We start from the raw sequence: 14,647 nt of genomic DNA, 5'->3' as shown, positions 1-14,647 counted from the left end.
AATGCACTCACTATCTTGCTACCCTCCATTAATTCTTTCAGACATGAAAAAATGGTGTATGCAACTTTCCTCCCTTGGTAAACGTGGACAAGCTCCCACGTGAAAGGAGTTATTCCTTTCCAGATCTGCCACAGCCACGGAAAGATGCAATACAATCAAGGGGCCCACAATGCACGAATAATGCCAAAAGCCTGGTTTTGCACCTCTCCCATTCAGTAATGACGATCCTACCGCAAATGGTCTGAGTATCCGGCGCGTTGTTTCCAGTAGTCCCGCCGAAACGACATATGGAATTTGCAAATAGTATATCAAAAATAAAATATTAATAAAATTGGGTTGCAACACAGGGATTTCCCAAGAGGTCAGCCATCCTAATACTACTCTCGCCCAAACACGCTTAACTTCGGAGTTCTGATGGGATCCGGTGGATTAGTGCAGGTATGATCGCACCCGTTGGTTTCTTGCTAGCTTAAATCTTTATGCACTCACTATCTTGCTCCCCTCCAATAATTCTTTCAGATTTGAAAAAATGGTGTATGCAACTTTCTCCCTTGGTAACCGTGCACAAGCTCCCATGTGATAGGAGTTATTCTTTTCCAGATCTGTCGCAGCCCCGGATAGATGCAATACTATCACGGGGCCCACAATGCACAACGAATGCCAAAAGCCCAGTTTTGCACCGTTCCCATTAAGTAATGACGGTCATGCCGCAAATGGTCCGATAATCCGGCGCGTTGTTTCCAGTTGTCTCGCCGAAACGACATATGGAATTTGCAAATCGTATATCAAAAATAAAATATTAATAAAATTGGGGTGCAACACAACGACTTCCCAGGAGATCACCCATCCTAATACTTTCTCACCCAAACACGCTTAACTTCGGAGTTCTAATGGGATCCGGTGGATTAGTGCTGGTCTGATCGCACCCGTTTGTTTCTTGCTCGCTTAAATCTTTATGCACTCACTATTTTGCTCCCCTCGTTTAATACATTCAGACTTGAAAATACGGTGTATGCAACTTTCCTCCCTTGGTAACCGTGCACAAACTCCCACGTGAGCGGAGTTATTCCTTTCAGATCTGCAGCAGCCCCGGATAGATGCAGTACTATCGCGGGGCCCACAATGCACGACGAATGCCAAAAGCCCGGTTTTGCACCGTTCCCATTCAGTAATGACGATCGTGCTACAAATGGTCCGAATATCCGGCGCGTTGTTTCTAGTTGTCTCGCCGAAACGACATATGGAATTTGCAAATAATATATCAAAAATAAAATATTAATAAAATTGGGTTGCAACACAAGGATTTCCCAGGAGGTCGCCCATCCTAATACTACTCTCGCCCAAGCACGCTTAACTTCGGAGTTCTGATGGGATCCGGTGGATTAGTGCTGGTATGATCGCACCCGTTTGCTTCTTGCTTGCTTAAATCTTTATGCACTCACTATATTGCTCCCCTCCAATAATTCTTTCAGATTTCAAAAAATGGTGTATGCAACTTTCTCCCTTGGTAACCGTGCACAAGCTCCCATGTGATAGGAGTTATTCTTTTCCAGATCTGTCGCAGCCCCGGATAGATGCAATACTATCGCGGCGCCCACATTGCACAACGAATGCCAAAAGCCCGGTTTTGCACCGTTCCCATTAAGTAATGACGGTCATGCCGCAAATGGTCCGAGAATCCGGCGCGTTGTTTCTAGTTGTCTCGTCGAAATGACATATGAAATTTGCAAATCGTATATCAAAAATGAAATATTAATAAAATTGGGGTGCAACAGAAGGACTTCCCAGGAGATCACCCATCCTAATACTTTCTCACCCAAACACGCTTAACTTCGGAGTTCTAATGGGATCCGGTGGATTAGTGCTGGTCTGATTGCACCCGTTTGCTTCTTGCTCGCTTAAATCTTTATGCACTCACTATCTTGCTCCCCTCCATTAATACATTCAGACTTGAAAATACGGTGTATGCAACTTTCCTCCCTTGGTAACCGTGCACAAACTCCCACGTGAGCGGAGTTATTCCTTTCCAGATCTACAGCAGCCCCGGATAGATGCAATACTATCGCGGGGCCCACAATGCACGACGAATGCCAAAAGCCCGGTTTTGCACCGTTCCCATTCAGTAATGACGATCGTGCTGCAAATGGTCCGAATATCCGGCGCGTTGTTTCCAGTTGTCTCGCCGAAACGACATATGGAATTTGCAAATAGTATATCAAAAATAAATTATTAATAAAATTGGGGTGCAACACGAGGACATCCCAGGAGGTCACCCATCGTAGTAGTACTCTCGCCTAAGCACACTTAACTTCGGAGTTCTGATGGGATCCGGTGCATTAGTGCTGGTATGATCGCACCCGTCCGCTTCTTGCTCGCTTAAATCTTTCTGCACTCACTATCTTGCTCCCATCCATTAATTCTTTCAGATTTGAAAAAAACTGTGTATGCAACTTTCCTCCCTTGGTAAACGTACACAAGCTACAACGTGAGCGGAGTTATTCCTTTCTAGATCTACCGCAGCCACGGATAGATGCAATACTATCACGGGGCCCACAATGCATGACGGTTGCCAAAAGCCCGGTTTTGCACCGTTCCCATTCAATAATGACGATCATGCCGCAAATGGTCCGACTATCCGGCGCGTTATTTCCAGTTGTCTCGCCAAAATGACATATGGAATTTGCAAATAGTATATCAAAAATAAAATATTAATAAAATTGGGGTGCAGCAGGGGGACTTCCCTGGAGGTCACCCATCCTAGTACTACTCTCGCCAAAGCACACTTAACTTTGAAGTTCTTATGGGATCCTGTGCATTAGTGCTGGTATGATCGCACCCGTCCGCTTCTTGCTCGCGTAAATCTAAATGCACTCACTATCTTGCTCCCCTCCATTAATTCTTTCAGACATGAAAAAATGTTGTATGCAACTTTCCTCCCTTGGTAAACGTGGACAAGCTCCCACGTGAAAGGAGTTATTCCTTTCCAGATCTGCCGCAGCCACGGAAAGATGCAATACAATCAAGGGGCCCACAATGCACGAATAATGCCAAAAGCCTGGTTTTGCACCGTTCCCATTCAGTAATGACGATCCTACCGCAAATGGTCCGAGTATCCGGTGCGTTGTTTCCAGTAGTCTTGTCGAAACGACATATGGAATTTGCAAATAGTATTTCATAAATAAAATATTAATAAAATTGGGTTGCAACACAGGGATTTCCCAAGAGGTCAGCCATCCTAATACTACTCTCGCCCAAACAGGCTTAACTTCGGAGTTGTAATGGGATCCGGTGGATTAGTGCTGGTATGATTGCAACCGTTTGCTTCTTGCTCGCTTAAATCATTATGCACTCACTATCTTGCTCCCCTCCATTAATTCTTTCAGACTTGAAAATACGGTGTATGCAACTTCCCTCCCTTGGTAGACGTGCACAAGCTCCCACGTGAGCGGAGTTATTCCTTTCCAGATCTGTCGCAGCCCCGGATAGATGCAATACTATCGCAGGGCCAACAATGTACGACGAATGCCAAAAGCCCGGTTTTGAACCATTCCCATTCAGTAATGACGGTCGTGCCGCAAATGGTCGGAAAATTTGGCACGTTGTTTCCAGTTGTCTCGCCGAAACGACATATGGAATTTGCAAATAATATATCAAAAATAAAATATTAATAAAATTGTGTTTCAATACGTTGATTTCCCAGGAGGTCACCCATCCTAATAATACTCTCGCCCAAGCACAATTAACTTCGGAGTTCTGATGGGATCCGGTGCATTAGTGCTGGTATGATCGCAGCAATTTGCTTCTTGCTCGCTTAAATCTTTATGCACTCGCTATCTTGCTCCCCCCCATTAATTCTTTCAGACTTGAAAAAACGGTGTATGCAACTTTCCTCCCTTCGTAACCTTGCACAAGCTTCCACGTGAGCGGAGTTATTCCTTTCCAGATCTGTCGCAGCCCCGGATAGATGCAATACTATCTTGGGGCCCACAATGCACGACAAATGCCAGAAGTCCGGTTTTGCACCGTTCCCATTCAGTAATGACGGTCGTGCCGCAAATGGTCCGAGAATCCGGCGCGTTGTTTCCAGTTGTCTCGCCGAAACGACATATGTAATTTGTAAATAATATATCTAAAATAAAATATTAATAAAATTGGGGTGCAACACAAGGACTTCCCAGGAGGTCACCCATCCTAATGGGATCTGGTGGATTAGTGCTGGTATGATCGTACCCGTTTGCTTCTTGCTCGCTTAAATCTTTATGCACTCACTATCTTGCTCCCCTCCATTAATACAATCAGATTTGAAAAAATGGTGTATGCAACTCTCCTCCCTTTGTAACCGTGCACAAGCTTCCGCGTGAGCGGAGTTAATCCTTTCCAGATCTGTCGCAGCCCCTGATAGATGCAATACGATTGCGGGGCCCACAATGCACGATGAATGCCAAAAGCCCGGTTTTGCACTGTTCCCATTCAGTAATGACGATCGTACTGCAAAATGGTCCGAGTATCTGGCGGGCTGTTTCCAGTTGTCTCGCCGAAACGACATATGGAATTTGCAAATAGTATTTCAAAAATAAAATATTAAAAAAATTGGGTTCCAACACAAGGATTTCCCAGGAGGTCACACATCCTAATACTACTCTCGCCCAAGCAAGCTTAACTTCGGAGTTCTGATGGGATCCGGTCGATTAGTGCTGGTATGATTACACCCGTTTCCTTCTTGCTTGCTTAAATCTTTATGCACTCACTATCTTGCTCCCCTCCATTAATACTTTCAGACTTGAAAAAATGGTGTATGCAACTTTTCTCCCTTCATAACCGTGCACAAGATCCCACGTGAGCGGAGTTATTCCATTCCAGATCTGCCGCAGCCCGGGATACTTGCAATACTATCGCAGGGCCCACAATGCACGACGAATGCCAAAGCCCGGTTTCATACCGTTCCCATTTAGTAATGACGATCGTGCCGCAAATGGTCCGAGTATCCGACGCGTTGTTTCAAGTTGTCTCGCCGAAACGACATATGGAATTTGCAAATAATATATCAAAAATAAAATATTAATAAAATTGGGGTGCAACACGATGATTTCCCAGGAGGTCAACCATCCTAATATTACTCTCGCCCAAGCACAATTAACTTCGGAGTTCTGATGGGATACGGTGCATTAGTGCTGGTATGATCGCACCCATCAGCTTCTTGCTCGCTTAAATCTTTATGCACTCACTATCTTGCTCCCCTCCATTAATTCTTTCAGACTTGAAAAAATGGTGTATGCAACTTTCCTCCCTTGGTAAACGTGCACAAGCTCCCACGTGAGCAGAGTTATTCCTTTCCAGATCTGCCGCAGCCACGGATAAATGCAATACAACTGCGGGGCCCACAATGCACGACGAATGCCAAAAGCCCGGTTTTGCACCGTTCCCATTCAGTAATGACGATCGTACCGCAAATGGTCCGAGTATCCGGCGCATTGTTTCCAGTTGTCTCGCCGAAATGAAATATGGAATTTGCAAATAGTATATAAAAAATAAAATATTAATAAAATTGGGTTGCAACACAAGGATTTCCCAGGAGGTCAGCCATCCTAATACTACTCTCGCCCAAGCACACTTAACTTCGGAGTTCTGATGGGATCCAGTGGATTAGTGGTGGTATGATCGCAACCGTTTGCTTCTTGCTCGCTTAAATCTTTATGAACTCACTATCATGCTCCCCTCCATTAATTCTTTCAGACTTGAAAAAATGGTGTATGCAAGTTTCCTCCCTTTGAAACGTGCACAAGCTCCCACGTGAGCGGAGTTATTCCTTTCCAGATCTGCCGCAACCCCTGATAATGCACTACTATCGCGGGGCCCACAATGCACGACGAATGCCAAAAGCCCGGTTTTGCACCTTTCCCATTCAGTAATGACGATCGTGTCGCAAATGGTTCGAGTATCCGGCGCGTTGTTTCCAGTTGTCTCGCCGAAACGACATATAGAATTTGCAAATAATATATCAAAAATAAAATATTAATAAAATTGGGTTGCAACATGACGATTTCCGAGGAGGTCACGCATCCTAATACTACTCTCGCCCATGCTCAATTAACTTCGGAGTTCTGATGGGATCCGGTGCATTAGTGCTGGTATGATCGAAACCGTTTGCTTCTTGCTCGCTTAAATCTTTATGCACTCACTATCTTGCTCCCCCCCCATTAATTCTTTCAGACTTGAAAAAATGGTGTATGCAACTTTCCTCCCATGGTAACCGTGCACAACCTTCCACGTGAGCGGAGTTATTCCTTTCCAGAACTGTCGCAGCCCCGGATAGATGCAATACTATCGCGGGGCCCACAATGCACGACGAATGCCAAAAGCTCGATTTTGCACCATTCTCATTCAATAGTGACGATCGTGCCGCAAATGGTCCGAGTATCCGGCGCGTTGTTTCCAGTTGTCTCGCGGAAACGACATATGGAATTTGAAAATAGTATATCAAAAATAAAATATTAATAAAAGTGGGTTGCAACACAAGGATTTCCGAGGAGGTCAGCCATCCTAATACTACTCTCGCCCAAGCACACTTAACTTCGGAGTTCGGATGGGATCCGGTGCATTAGTGCTGGTCTGATTGCAACTGTTTGCTTCTTGCTCGCTTAAATCTTTATGCACTCACTAACTTATCCCCCCCATTAATTCTTTCTGACTTGAAAAAACGGTGTATGCAACTTTCCTCCCTTGGTAACCGTGCACAAGCTTCCACGTGAGCGGAGTTATTCCTTTCCAGATCTGTCGCAGCCCCGGATAGATGCAATACTATCACGGGGCCCACAATGCACGACGAATGCCAAAAGCCCGATTTTGCACCGTTCCCATTTAGTAGTGACGATCGTGCCGCAAATGGTCCGAGTATCCGGCGCGTTGTTTCCAGTTGTCTTGCGGAAAAGACATATGGAATTTGCAAATAGTATATCAAAAATAAAATATTAATAAAATTGGGGTGCAACAGGAGGACTTCCCTGGAGGGCACCCATCCAAATACTACTCTCGCCCAAGCACACTTAACTTCGGAGTTCGGATGGGATCCGGTGCATTAGTGCAGGAATGATCGCAGCCGTTTGCTTCATGCTCGCTTAAATCTTTATGCACTCACTATCTTGCTCCCCCCCATTAATTCTTTCAGACTTGAAAAAACGGTGTATGCAACTTTCCTCCCTTGGTAAACGTGCACAAGCTCCAACGTGAGCGGAGTTATTCCTTTCCAAATCTGCCGCAACCATGGATAGATGCAATACAATCGCGGGGCCCACAATGCACGACGATTGCAAAAAACCCGGTTTCTCACCATTCCCATTTAGTAATGACAATCGTACCGCAAATGGTCCGAGCTTCCGGCCCGTTGTTTCTAGTTGTCTCGCCGAAACGACATATGGATTTTGCAAATAGTATATCAAAAATAAAATATTAATAAAATTGGGTTGCAACAGAAGGATTTCCCAGGAGGTCACCCATCCTAATACTACTCTCGCCCAAGCACACTTAACTTCGGAGTTCTGATGGGATCCGGTGGATTAGTGCTGGTATGATCGGACCCGTTTGCTTCTTGCTCGCTTAAATCTTTATGCACTCACTATCTTGCTCCCCTCCATTAATTCTTTCATACTGAAAAAACGGTGTATCCAACTTTCCTCCCTTCGTAACCGTGCACTAGCTCCCACGTGAGCGGCGTTATTCCTTTACAGATCTGCCGCTACCCCGGATAGATACAATACTATCGCAGGGCCCCCAATGCACGACGAATGCCAAAAGCACGGTTTTGCACCGTTCCCATTCAGTAATGACGATCGTGCCGGAAATGGTGCAAGTATCTGACGCGTTGTTTCCAGTTGTCTCGCCGAATCGACATATGGAATTTGCAAATAGTATATCAAAGATAAAATATTAATAAAATTGGGGTGCAACACGAGGACTTTACAGGAGGTCACCAATCCTAATACTACTCTCGCCCCTGCACGCTCAACTTCGGAGTTCTGATGGGATCCGGTGCATTAGTGCTGGTATGATCTCACCCGTCTGCTTTTTGCTCGCTTAAATCTTTATGCTCTCATTATCTTTTTCCCTTCCAATAATTCTTTCAGAGTTGAAAAAACGGTGTATGGAACTTTCCTCCCTTGGTAACCGTGCACAAGCTCCCACGTGAGAGGAGTTATTCCTTTCCAGATCTGCCGCATCCCCGGATAGATGCAATACTATCGCGGGGACCACAATGCACGACGAATGCCAGAAGCCCGGTTTTGCACCGTTCCCATTCAGTAATGACGATCGTACCGCAAATGGTCCGAGTATCCAGCGCGTTGTTTCCAGTTGTCTCGCCGAAACGACATATGGAATTTACAAATAGTATATCAAAAATAAAATATTAATAAAAGTGGGTTGCAACACAAGGATTTCCGAGGAGGTCAGCCATCCTAATACTACTCTCGCCCAAGCACTCTTAACTTCGGAGTTCTAATGGGATCCAGTGGATTAGTGCTGGTATGATCGCACCCGTTTGCTTCTTGCTCGCTAAAATCTTTATGCACTCACTATCTTGCTCCCCTCCACTAATACTTTCAGATTTGAAAAAATGGTGTATGCAACTTTCCTCCCGTGTAAACCATGCACAAGCTCCCACGTGAGCGGAGTTATTCCTTTCCAGATCTGCCGCAGCCCCGGATAGATGCAACTATCGCGGGGCCCACAAAGCACGACGAATGCCAAAAGCCCGGTTTTGCACCGTTCTCATTCAGTAATGACGATCGTGCCACAAAATATCCGAGTATTTGGCGCGTTGTTACTAGTTGTCTCGCCGAAACGACATATGGAATTTGCAAATAGTATATCAAAAATAAGATATTAATAAAATTGGGGTGCAATAGGCGGACTTCCCTGGAGGTCACCCATCCTAATACTACTCTCGCCCAAGCACACTTAACTTCGGAGTTCTGAAGTGATCCGGTGCACTAGTGCTGGTATGATCGCACCCGTCCGCTTCTTCCTCGCTTAAATCTTTATTCACTCACTATCTTGCTCCCCTCCATTAATTCTTTCAGACTTGAAAAAACGGTGTATGCAACTTTCCTCCCTTGGTAAACGTGCACAAGCTCCCACGTGAGCGTAGTTATTCCTTTCCAAATTTGCCGCAGCCATGGATAGATGCAATACAATCGCGGGGCCCACAATGCACGACGAATGCCAAAAGCCCGGTTTCGCACAGTTCCCATTCAGTAATGACGATCATACCGCAAATGGTCCGAGTATTCGGCCCGTTGTTTCCAGTTGTCTCGCCGAAACGACATATGGAATTTGCAAATAGTATATCAAAATTAAAATATTAATAAAATTGGGTTGCAACAGAAGGATTTCCCAGGAGGTCACCCATCCTAATACTACTCTCGCCCAAGCGCTCTTAACTTTGGAGTTCTGATGGGATCCAGTGGATTAGTGCTGGTATGATCGCACCCGTTTGCTTCTTGCTCGCTTAAATCTTTATGCACTCGCTATCTTGCTCCCCTCCATTAATACTTTAAGACTTGAAAAAACGGTGTATGCAACTTTCCTCCCGTGGTAACCGTGCACAAGCTCCCACGTGAGCGGAGTTATTCCTTTCCAGATCTGCCGCAGCCCCGGATAGATGCAACTAGCATGGGGCCCACAAAGCACGACGAATACCAAAAGCCCGGTTTTGCACCGTTCTCATTCAGTAATGACGATCGTGCCGCAAATTATCCGAGTATCTGGCGCGTTGTTTCTAGTTGTCTCGCCGAAACGACATATGGAATTTGCAAATAGTATATCAAAAATAAAATATTAATAAAATTGGGGTGCAACAGGAGGACTTCCCTGGAGGTCACCCATCCTAATACTACTCTCGCCCAAGCACACTTAACTTCGGAGTGCTGATGCGATCCGGTGCATTAGTGCTGGTATGATCGCACCCGTCCGCTTCTTCCTCGCTTAAATGTTTATGCACTCACTATCTTGCTCCCCTCCATTAATTCTTTCAGACTTGAAAAAACGGTGTATGCAACTTTCCTCCCTTGGTAAACGTGCACAAGCTCCCATGTGAGCAGAGTTATTCCTTTCCAAATCTGCCGCAGCCATGGATAGATGCAATACAATCATGGGGCCCACAATGCACGACGAATGCCAAAACCCGGTTCCGCACCGTTCCCATTCAGTAATGACGATCGTACCGCAAATGGTCCGAGTATCCGGCCCATTGTTTCCAGTTGTCTCGCCGAAACGACATATGGAATTTGCAAATAGTATATCAAAAATAAAATATTAATAAAATTGGGATGCAACAGAAGGATTTCCCAGGAGTTCACCCATCCAATTTTATTAATATTTTATCTTTGATATACTATTTGCAAATTCCATATGTCGTTTCGGCCAGACAACAGGAAACAAAGCGCTGGATTCTCGGACCATTTGCGGCACGATCGTCATTACTGAATGGGAACGGTGCAAAATCAGACTTTTGGCATTCGTCGTGCATTGTGGGCTCCGCGATAATATTGCTTCTATCCGGGCTGCGACAAATCTGGAATAATTAATGGGGGGGAGCAAGATAGTGAGTGCATAAAGATTTAAGCGAGGAAGAAGCGGACGGGTGCGATCATACCAGCACTAGTGCACCGGATCACTTCAGAACTCCGAAGTTAAGTGTGCTTGGGCGAGAGTAGTATTAGGATGGGTGACCTCCAGGGAAGTCCTCCTATTGCACCCCAATTTTATTAATATCTTATTTTTGATATACTATTTTTTCAAGTCTGAAATAATTAATGGGGGGGAGCAAGATAGTGAGTGCATAAAGATTTAAGCGAGCAAGAAGCAAACGGTTGTGATCATACCAGCACTAATGCACCGAATCCCATCAAAACTCTGAAGTTAAGTGTGCTTGGGCGAGAGTAGTATTATGATGGGTGACCTCCTGGGAAATCATCGTGTTGCAACACAATTTTATTAATATTTTATTTTTGATATATTATTTGCAAATTCCATCTGTCGTTTCAGCGAGACAATTGGAAAAACGCGCCGGGTTCTCGGACCATTTGCGGCACGACCGTCATTACTGAATGGGAACGGTGCAAAACCAAGCTTTTGGCATTCGTTGTGCATTGTGGGCGCCACGATAGTATTGCATCTATCCGGGGCTGCGACAGATCTGGAAAGGAATAACTCCGCTCACGTGGAGGCTTGTGTACGGTTACTAAGGGAGGAAAGTTTCATACACCGTTTTTTCAAATCTGAAAGAATTAATGGGGGGAGCAAGATAGTGAGAGCATAATGATTTAAGCGAGCAAGAAACAAACATTTGCGATCATACCACCACTAATGCACCGGATCCCATCAGAATTCTGAAGTTAAGTGTGCTTGGGAGAGAGTCGTATTAGGAAGGGTGACCACCTGGGAAATCATCGTGTTGCAACCCAATTTTATTAATATTTTATTTTTGATATATTATTTGCAAATTCCATATGTCGTTTCGGCGAGACAACTGGAAACAACGCGAAGGATTCTCGGACCATTTGCGGCACGACCGTCATTACTGAATGGGAACGGTGCAAAACCAGGCTTTTGGCATTCGTCGTGCATTGTGGGCGCCGCGATTGTATTGCATCTATCCGGGGCTGCGACAGATCTGGAAAGGAAAAACTCCGCTCACATGGAAGCTTGTGTACGGTTACTAATGGAGGAAAGTTGCATACACCGTTTTTTCAATTCTGAAAGAATAAATGGGGGGGAGCAAGATAGTGAGTGCATAAAGATTTAAGCGAGCAAGAAGCAAACGGTTGCGATCATACCAGCACTAATGCACCGGATCCCTTCAGAACTCTGAAGTTAAGTGTGCTTGTGCGAGAGTAGTACTAGGATGGGTGACCTCCAGGGAAGTCCTCCTGTTGCACCCGAACTTTATTAATATTTTATTTTTGATATACTATTTGCAAATTCCATATGACGTTTCGGCGAGACAACTGGAAACAACGCGCCGGATAGTCGGACAATTTGTGGCACGATCGTCATTACTGAATGGGAACGGTGCAAAACCGGGCTTTTGGCATTCGTCGTGCATTGTGGGCCCCGCGATTGTATTTTATCTATCCATGGCTGCGGCAGATCTGGAAAGGAATAACTCCGCTCACGTGGGAGCTTGTGCACGTTTACCAAAGGAGGAAAGTTGCATACACCGTTTTTTCAAGTCTGAAAGAATTAATGGAGGGGAGCAAGATATTGAGTGCATAAAGATTTAAGCGAGGAAGAAGCAAACGGGTCCGATCATACCAGCACTAATCCACCGGATCCCATCAGAATTCCAAAGTTAAGTGTGCTTGGGCGAGAGTAGTATTAGGATGGCTGACATCTTGGGAAATCCTTGTGTTGCAACCCAATTTTATTAATATTTTATTTTTGATATACTATTTTAAATTTCAAATGTCGTTTCGGCAAGGCAACTGGAAACAACGGGCCGGATACTCGGACCATTTTCGGTACGATCGTCATTACTGAATGGGAACGGTGCGAAACCGGGCTTTTGGCATTCGTCGTGCATTGTGGTTCCCGCCATTGTATTGCATCTATCCATGGCTGTGGCAGATTTGGAAAGGAATAACTCCGCTCACGTGGGAGCTTGTGCATGGTTATTAATGGAGGAAAGTTGCATACACCGTTTTTTCAATTCTGAAAGAATAAATGGGGGGGAGCAAGATAGTGAGTGCATAAAGATTTAAGCGAGCAAGAAGCAAACGGTTGCGATCATACCAGCACTAATGCACCAGATCCCTTCAGAACTCCGAAGTTAAGTGTGCTTGTGCGAGAGTAGTACTAGGATGGGTGACCTCCAAGGAAGTCCTCCTGTTGCACCCCAATTTTATTAATATTTTATTTTTGATATACTATTTGCAAATTCCATATGACGTTTCGGCGAGACAACTGGAAACAATGCGCCGGATAGTCGGACAATTTGCGGCACGATCGTCATTACTGAATGGGAACGGTGCAAAACCGGGCTTTTGGCATTCGTCGTGCATTGTGGGCCCCGTGATTGTATTGCATCTATCCATGGCTGCGGCAGATCTGGAAAGGAATAACTCCGCTCATGTGGGACCTTGTGCACGTTTACCAAGGGAGAAAAGTTGCATACACCGTGTTTTCAATTCTGAAAGAATTAATGGGGGGGAGCAAGATAGTGAGTGCATAATGATTTAAGCGAGCAATAAGCAAACGGTTGTTATCATACCAGCACTAATGCACCGGATCCCATCAGAACTCCGAAGTTAAGTGTGCTTGGGCGAAAGTAGTATTATGATGGGTGACCTCCTGGGAAATCATCGTGTTGCAACCCAATTTTATAAATATTTTTTTTTGATATATTATTTTCAAATTCCATATGTCCCTTCGGCGAGACAACTGGAAACAATGCACCGGATTCTCGGACCATTTGCGGCACGACCGTCATTACTAAATGGAAACGATGCAAAACCGGGCTTTTGGCTATCGTCGTGCATTGTGGGCCTCACGATAGTATTGCATCAATCCGGGGCTGCGACAGATCTGGAAAGGAATAACTCCGCTCACGTGGAAGCTTGTGTACGGTTACCAACGGTGGAAAGTTGCATACACCATTTTTTCAATTCTGAAAGAATTAATGGGGGGGAGCAAGATAGTGAGTGCATAAAGATTTAAACGAGCAAGAAGCAAACGGTTGTGATCATACCAGCACTATTGCATCGGATCCCATAAGAACTCTGAATTTAAATGTGCTTGGGCGAGAGTAGTATTACGATGGGTGACCTCCTGGGAAGTCCTTGTGTTGCACCCCAATTTTAATAATATTTTATCTTTGATATAATATTTGCAAATTCCATATGTCGTTTCGGCGAGACAACAGGAAACAACGCGCTGGATTCTCGGACCATTTGCGGCACGATCGTCATTACTGAATGGGAACGGTGCAAAATCGGACTTTTGGCATTCGTCGTGCATTGTGGGCTCCGCGATAATATTGCTTCTATCCAGGCTGCGACAAATCTGGAAAGTAATAACTCCGCTGACGTGGAAGCTTGTGCACGGTTACGAAGGGAGGAAAGTTGCATACACCATTTTTTCAAGTCTGAAAAAATTAATGGGGGGGGAGCAAGATAGTGAGTGCATAAAGATTTAAGCGAGCAAGAAGCAAACGGTTGTGATCATACCAGCACTAATGCACCGAATCCCATCAAAACTCCGAAGTTAAGTGTGCTTGGGCGAGAGTAGTATTATGATGGGTGACCTCCTGGGAAATCATCGTGTTGCAACCCAATTTTATTAATATTTTATTTTTGATATATTATTTGCAAATTCCATCTGTCGTTTCAGCGAGACAATTGGAAAAACGCGCCGGGTTCTCGGACCATTTGCGGCACGACCGTCATTACTGAATGGGAACGGTGCAAAACCAAGCTTTTGGCATTCGTTGTGCATTGTGGGCGCCGCGATAGTATTGCATCTATCTGGGGCTGCGACAGATCTGGAAAGGAATAACTCCGCTCACGTGGAGGCTTGTGTACGGTTACTAAGGGAGGAAAGTTTCATACACCGTTTTTTCAAATCTGAAAGAATTAATGGGGGGAGCAAGATAGTG

General features: G+C 45.0%; 2 non-coding genes and 27 pseudogenes across 2 annotated transcripts; 9 read left to right on the top strand and 20 right to left on the bottom strand.

Moving 5' to 3' along the window:
• Nucleotides 1-333: 333 nt before the first annotated feature.
• LOC148856455 (5S ribosomal RNA) lies at nucleotides 334-452 on the bottom strand (annotated as a pseudogene).
• A 358-nt stretch (nucleotides 453-810) lies between these two features.
• LOC148856454 (5S ribosomal RNA) lies at nucleotides 811-928 on the bottom strand (annotated as a pseudogene).
• A 358-nt stretch (nucleotides 929-1,286) lies between these two features.
• LOC148856453 (5S ribosomal RNA) lies at nucleotides 1,287-1,405 on the bottom strand. Its single transcript, XR_016097376.1, has one exon. It is a non-coding gene; the product is annotated as a 5S ribosomal RNA (ribosomal RNA).
• A 358-nt stretch (nucleotides 1,406-1,763) lies between these two features.
• Nucleotides 1,764-1,881, bottom strand: LOC148856452 (5S ribosomal RNA; annotated as a pseudogene).
• A 359-nt stretch (nucleotides 1,882-2,240) lies between these two features.
• LOC148856451 (5S ribosomal RNA) lies at nucleotides 2,241-2,359 on the bottom strand (annotated as a pseudogene).
• A 360-nt stretch (nucleotides 2,360-2,719) lies between these two features.
• LOC148856450 (5S ribosomal RNA) lies at nucleotides 2,720-2,838 on the bottom strand (annotated as a pseudogene).
• A 359-nt stretch (nucleotides 2,839-3,197) lies between these two features.
• On the bottom strand, nucleotides 3,198-3,316 carry LOC148856449 (5S ribosomal RNA; annotated as a pseudogene).
• Nucleotides 3,317-3,675: 359 nt separating this feature from the next.
• LOC148856448 (5S ribosomal RNA) lies at nucleotides 3,676-3,794 on the bottom strand (annotated as a pseudogene).
• A 798-nt stretch (nucleotides 3,795-4,592) lies between these two features.
• On the bottom strand, nucleotides 4,593-4,711 carry LOC148856447 (5S ribosomal RNA; annotated as a pseudogene).
• Nucleotides 4,712-5,069: 358 nt separating this feature from the next.
• On the bottom strand, nucleotides 5,070-5,188 carry LOC148856446 (5S ribosomal RNA; annotated as a pseudogene).
• Nucleotides 5,189-5,547: 359 nt separating this feature from the next.
• Nucleotides 5,548-5,666, bottom strand: LOC148856445 (5S ribosomal RNA; annotated as a pseudogene).
• A 357-nt stretch (nucleotides 5,667-6,023) lies between these two features.
• LOC148856444 (5S ribosomal RNA) lies at nucleotides 6,024-6,142 on the bottom strand (annotated as a pseudogene).
• A 360-nt stretch (nucleotides 6,143-6,502) lies between these two features.
• LOC148856443 (5S ribosomal RNA) lies at nucleotides 6,503-6,621 on the bottom strand (annotated as a pseudogene).
• A 358-nt stretch (nucleotides 6,622-6,979) lies between these two features.
• LOC148856442 (5S ribosomal RNA) lies at nucleotides 6,980-7,098 on the bottom strand (annotated as a pseudogene).
• A 359-nt stretch (nucleotides 7,099-7,457) lies between these two features.
• Nucleotides 7,458-7,576, bottom strand: LOC148856441 (5S ribosomal RNA; annotated as a pseudogene).
• A 358-nt stretch (nucleotides 7,577-7,934) lies between these two features.
• Nucleotides 7,935-8,053, bottom strand: LOC148856440 (5S ribosomal RNA; annotated as a pseudogene).
• A 359-nt stretch (nucleotides 8,054-8,412) lies between these two features.
• On the bottom strand, nucleotides 8,413-8,531 carry LOC148856439 (5S ribosomal RNA; annotated as a pseudogene).
• A 357-nt stretch (nucleotides 8,532-8,888) lies between these two features.
• Nucleotides 8,889-9,007, bottom strand: LOC148856438 (5S ribosomal RNA; annotated as a pseudogene).
• A 359-nt stretch (nucleotides 9,008-9,366) lies between these two features.
• On the bottom strand, nucleotides 9,367-9,485 carry LOC148856437 (5S ribosomal RNA; annotated as a pseudogene).
• A 357-nt stretch (nucleotides 9,486-9,842) lies between these two features.
• LOC148856436 (5S ribosomal RNA) lies at nucleotides 9,843-9,961 on the bottom strand (annotated as a pseudogene).
• A 673-nt stretch (nucleotides 9,962-10,634) lies between these two features.
• LOC148856435 (5S ribosomal RNA) lies at nucleotides 10,635-10,753 on the top strand (annotated as a pseudogene).
• A 110-nt stretch (nucleotides 10,754-10,863) lies between these two features.
• LOC148856434 (5S ribosomal RNA) lies at nucleotides 10,864-10,982 on the top strand (annotated as a pseudogene).
• Nucleotides 10,983-11,339: 357 nt separating this feature from the next.
• LOC148856433 (5S ribosomal RNA) lies at nucleotides 11,340-11,458 on the top strand (annotated as a pseudogene).
• Nucleotides 11,459-11,817: 359 nt separating this feature from the next.
• Nucleotides 11,818-11,936, top strand: LOC148856432 (5S ribosomal RNA; annotated as a pseudogene).
• Nucleotides 11,937-12,295: 359 nt separating this feature from the next.
• LOC148856431 (5S ribosomal RNA) lies at nucleotides 12,296-12,414 on the top strand (annotated as a pseudogene).
• Nucleotides 12,415-12,772: 358 nt separating this feature from the next.
• Nucleotides 12,773-12,891, top strand: LOC148856430 (5S ribosomal RNA; annotated as a pseudogene).
• A 359-nt stretch (nucleotides 12,892-13,250) lies between these two features.
• On the top strand, nucleotides 13,251-13,369 carry LOC148856429 (5S ribosomal RNA). The gene has a single exon (XR_016098076.1). It is a non-coding gene; the product is annotated as a 5S ribosomal RNA (ribosomal RNA).
• Nucleotides 13,370-13,727: 358 nt separating this feature from the next.
• Nucleotides 13,728-13,846, top strand: LOC148856428 (5S ribosomal RNA; annotated as a pseudogene).
• A 359-nt stretch (nucleotides 13,847-14,205) lies between these two features.
• LOC148856427 (5S ribosomal RNA) lies at nucleotides 14,206-14,324 on the top strand (annotated as a pseudogene).
• The last annotated feature ends 323 nt before the right edge of the window (nucleotides 14,325-14,647 follow it).

This window comes from Nelumbo lutea, chromosome 4 (genome assembly GCF_056320005.1).
Source record: "Nelumbo lutea isolate HS-2025 chromosome 4, American lotus-T2T, whole genome shotgun sequence".
Lineage (NCBI taxonomy): Eukaryota > Viridiplantae > Streptophyta > Magnoliopsida > Proteales > Nelumbonaceae > Nelumbo > Nelumbo lutea.
This window is presented reverse-complemented; position numbering and strand designations above follow the sequence as displayed.